A 5,033-nucleotide genomic window follows, 5' to 3' on the forward strand; every position below is an offset into this window, starting at 1 on the left:
TTTTTCGTTGCTAGTCCATGTGCTTTATGCACCTCAAGGTTTAAAATTTATCATTGTGTTTTTAGAATTTGTTCTCAAATCATTTGGATGTATTTCAATTAATATTGTTAAGAAATATTAACATCTCAATGAGAAAACAATAAATAAAAAAAGAAAGAATCGGAATTGATCCATATAATTTTTCAAACAAACAAAAAGGAAAAGAAAGACAACATAAATCATGTATCAACTAAGTCAAGCCCACTCAAAAATTTGATTAAGAATAAGAAAGAGGAATCTCTAATCAAAATACTAAACCTAGGGTAATAATTTATAAGGAAGATTTTAATTATCTCACAATAATTTTTTTTGACATGAATAATATCAATGCATATTTTTTTTGATGGGATGAGAACTAAGGAAGAAATTCTAAGTTGTTCTAGCTTGAAATGATAAATCTCATAAAAATTAGTGTATCTTGTATTTAAAGATTCTGATAGTTCCCAAGGAGTTTCAAGTTAATAAGGAATTATTAAAAAATAAAGATTTATTATTGAACATGTTGATCTGTTGTACAGAATGATGGACAATTTATTATATATCAAACCATAGGTATTTTATTAGTTCATAAAAATAAGTACTAAATTAATCAAAGATATCAAGAAAAAGACTATCCTTACAAAAATAGTTGTAGTAAATCCATTGCAGTAAATCAAAAAATGAATGAAAAGAGAACCAAAAATCATTATGATTTGCTTTGTAAAAATTTCCTATCACCTAGAAGTCGTGAGAGTTCAGAATTCTAATTTGTTTCCATTCTTGAAATAGAAATGATATCCATAGAAATACATAATTTTACAATGCAAACAAGAAAAACTTGTGATCAAGTTTTAGATAAATTCAAGTAGCAAACATGTTGATAGATATAAAAATTAATTCAAGTTCTTTCTCTGGCCTAATTATCAATTGGAAGATTTAGCTCGTATGAACTGTTATTGGTTTGATAACAATAAATCAGTCATTTTAGTATGGAAAGGATCCATGTGTCCATGAAAATTAGTTAATGCTATACTTTTCTTATATTGACCCTAATACCTCTTGAAAATGTATTTAATATTTTTCTTTTATCCTTTTCTTTTTTGGAATAGACCATTCCATTTGAAAATTGATATTTTGTTGGGTAATTTTAAACTCATTATTTTTGTTTGTTCATTCCAACTAATTTGTAAAAAAGGAAAAAATCATACCACTAAACCAAATGCCCTTATAGTGGATCTATCATTTTTACTTCTATCTCATGTTACTCCATTTGTATTTACTTCGTTTTATACAAAAGTTCACCGTCATTAATAAATTCATGTACTTAATACATTCCCTAAAAAAATAAACTTGTTTGTATCAAGATATATTACAATGAATATGGAGAAAAGAAATCCCAAAAATAAGTAGAAAGTTGAGAATTTCACTCAACCACACAATATGAAAGCTTACTATATGGCTCACATGAAATCCTACAAGAATGACATGAAACTTATAAATGGCATAGACCATGCTCAGATTTTGAAGGGAAAATTCTGAACTTGAGAGATCAATTTCATTCATCACAAAATCTGATTTTTACCTAATAATTTGTGGGTATTTATAGTCTCCCCACAAAAGAAGTTAGTGGCTGGGATTTAATCTCGATCCCCTTGATTCTCCACAAAAGATGAAGTCAATTTGATAATTCTACCATTACAAACTTTATGAAATTAAAAATAAATAAAGTTTTCTAACAACTCATGTAATGATGCTTGCAACTTCATATGATCCTTCAACCGTGTAAATATTCACTTTTGAAGCTCCAAATGGTCCTTCCTCAATCTAATAAGCTTGTAACACATGAAATAATAGTTGAACCGAGCCTATCCAATTTTGTAGATGGAGAATGAATGCTTGTTGAATCTTCTTAGCCTTGGATCGTGTAATAGGTATAGTTGGAACATTTGGAACACCGTGGTCCTTATCATCTTCCTCCTCTTCAAAAGGATTCGTCCTCGAATCAGAAAATCATCACCTACATCAATAGGACTCGAGTCAGCAACATTGAAAGTAGGATGTGCTGAAATTCTCATGGAAGATCATTTTATATGCATTGTTATTAATTCTTTAAAGGACTTGATAAGGGTCATCCCCTCTTGGATGTAACTTTGTCTTCCTTTGAGATGAGAATCACTCCTTGCGAAAATGTATCCAAACCCAGTTACTAGGTTGAAAAATGATTTCATTCCGTCCTTTGTTAATTCTTGAAGCAACATTGAAATTTTGTTTCTCAATTGTCTCATTCCCCTCTTTGTGCAATGTTTTTATCTCATTTCCCTTACTTGTGGCTGCTTTACTCACAAAAATATTAGATGATAGAAAGCAAATCAAGACACGTAAGTGGATTAAATCCATAAACAACTTCAAAAAGAGAACAATGAGTGGCATACATTCGTCCCAAGACTTAATATTCTTACAAATAATAGCCCTAAGCAATGCTCCTAATGTTCTATTAACCAGCTCATTAATCTAAAGATGACATGCAGTTGAAAACAATAATTTGTTACCCAATTTATGACTTAATATTCTTATAAATAATAGCTCTAACCAATAACCACCTCAGATGACATGCAGTTGAAAACAATAATTTAGTACCCAATTTATCTACCATACTTCCCAAAAGTGACTTAAAAATTTAACATCCCTATCTTTTTTTGTGTGCAGCAAACATTGGCAACAATGACTACAAAATTTATAAACATCGTGCTTCATGGCAAAAGTCATATGGATAACATTTTCTCCCATATCTTGGTTTCGCTAACTAAAGTTTTCCAATAACTCCCAAACTTCATTACCTTATATAACCTCTTGGGATAAGGATTCATATAACATTTTATAAAATAAGATCTACTGATGAATTTCATAGCATTTGAAGGTCATCTAGGTCATGAGCTGAAGGTAAATTTTCTTAGGGGCCTTATGGTCATTTTACACAGTTTATTGGTTTACCTACTTATCCTTATCCAATGAGCACAAAATTTCATATCTAACCTCAATATACTATAATATGCTCAGTATTCAAATTTGATGGGCAGCGGAGCTCATATAGTGGGTTATTTTAACGTTACTTAAATCTCGAGCTATTTGATCGGTTTAGGGTCTTAACTCAGGGTTCTTTTGTTTTTTTTTTCATATATCCTTAATTCATACTTGGTTTAGGGTTCATATGAAAATCCAAGCGATTTCTACAAGTATTTCTTAACAAAGAGTCCAAGGTGGCTACTTGCCTCGTCGCTGACATTTCGGACCTCTATTCTTGAGCTTCCAGTATCTGAATTACTTCAAATTTCCTTCCACGTACTCCTTATTGTGTCTAGTTTATGAAACCATATTGCTATTATGAGAATCGGTCTGGAATGGGGTTAAAATTGAGAAAACCTGAGAAAAGGTCAAATTTTGAGTTGACTTGGATAGTTCAGTTGAACTGGCCATATCATCGTTTTCTTCCTCTAAACAGGAAGAAGATGCTCATTTTTTGCATCTCCGCCATCTGAAACTCGGCCTGTACAGCCACATTTACATAATTTCTCTACTTGATTTCTTCGTGAAACTTAAAGATGAGTGTTACAAGGAAGGGTTAGGGATTTATTTGATACCTTCTCGTAGATCGTAGCCTAAGATATTCGCTTCCAAAGTTCATCCAAAATCTGATTTATCGCTGGAGAAAAAACAAAGGATTTTTCTATTGGGTAGCCGATTCTAGGGGTTTCAAGGTCCTATTTCTTTATTAAACCTCTTTCATATCCTTTCTTCAGGCTAAAGGAATAGGTTTAGAGGAATGTCTTTGAGTCTAGGACCTTAATTTCTAGAAATCGTACTCAGTATGCAACTCACTCAAAACGCCAGATTTTCGATCTCTTGGGTAGCTTGTTCTACAACGTTTCAGCTCTCGATTCCTTCATCAAGTTTACTCAACTTCTTCCTCTGAAGCTAGAGGAATCCTTAATTTGAAGGAAAAGAGATCGTAGATAGAAATTCGACTCTTATCCCCAATTTAATTTCGAAACTTATTTCCTTCAATTCGGTAGGCTCTCGAGGTTATTTTTCTTCGTGGTCTTCTATGGAAGCATTCCTTGGAGGTGTAGAAACTTATTGGAATCATTGTTGCTCGACGAGTCATCATGTATCCTCGAATTGGATTTTCAAGTTTTTCTTGAAGTTCGTCAATGGCGGATTGAATTGAGGGAATAGTTTCTGAGCACTTTCAGCACTCTATTCCTTCATAGAACTTGTTGGTAATCTTGTTGAGAAACTATAGGAATAAGTGTGAAGAGAAATGGGGGAGGATTCCACTCGAATTTGGAAGAAATCTGAGAGTAGGAGACCCATATTCTAAACCCTCATTGCCTTCGATTGGGAGATCGACCTTTCTCAATTCTTATTCTGTATTGTTCCACCTACTTCAGCCTTTATAGGAGATTCTTAAACCAAAATTGAGAGCTCCAGAATCTTCGTTATTTAGATGTTCGAAGAGAAATGGTGGAGGATTGCTCTTGAATTTGGAAGAAATCTGAGAGTAGGAGACCCATAATCTAAACGCTTATTGCATTCGATTGGGGGATCAACCTTTCTCGATTCTTATTCCGTATTGTTGCTTCTACTTCAGACTTTATCGAAGAAGCTTAAACCGACATTGAGAGCTCTAGAATCTTCATTATCTAGAGATCGAACTTTCTGGATAATTTTTTGGAGATATCAACTCCGATCATAGCCTTTTAGTGGCAGTTCACTAATTATCCATTCTTCCAGGGGTATTTTTGTAATTTTCCACTTTTCGAATACTTTATTATTATTTTTCTCGAAAAATCCATAATTTTTCAACAAATTCCTCATTGCTTTTGGTTCATTTCCTCCTTATTTTTGAATCTTGAGATTCCTTCTAGGTAAGGAATTACAAATAGGGAAAGATTTTTTATAATTGATAAAATGACTTTTTGGCCCTTTTCATTTACTTTTTCCTTTCCAATCCTTGA

The sequence above is a fragment of the Cucurbita maxima genome, unplaced genomic scaffold (assembly GCF_002738345.1).
Source record: "Cucurbita maxima cultivar Rimu unplaced genomic scaffold, Cmax_1.0 Cma_Scf00265, whole genome shotgun sequence".
NCBI classification, from domain to species: Eukaryota; Viridiplantae; Streptophyta; class Magnoliopsida; order Cucurbitales; family Cucurbitaceae; genus Cucurbita; species Cucurbita maxima.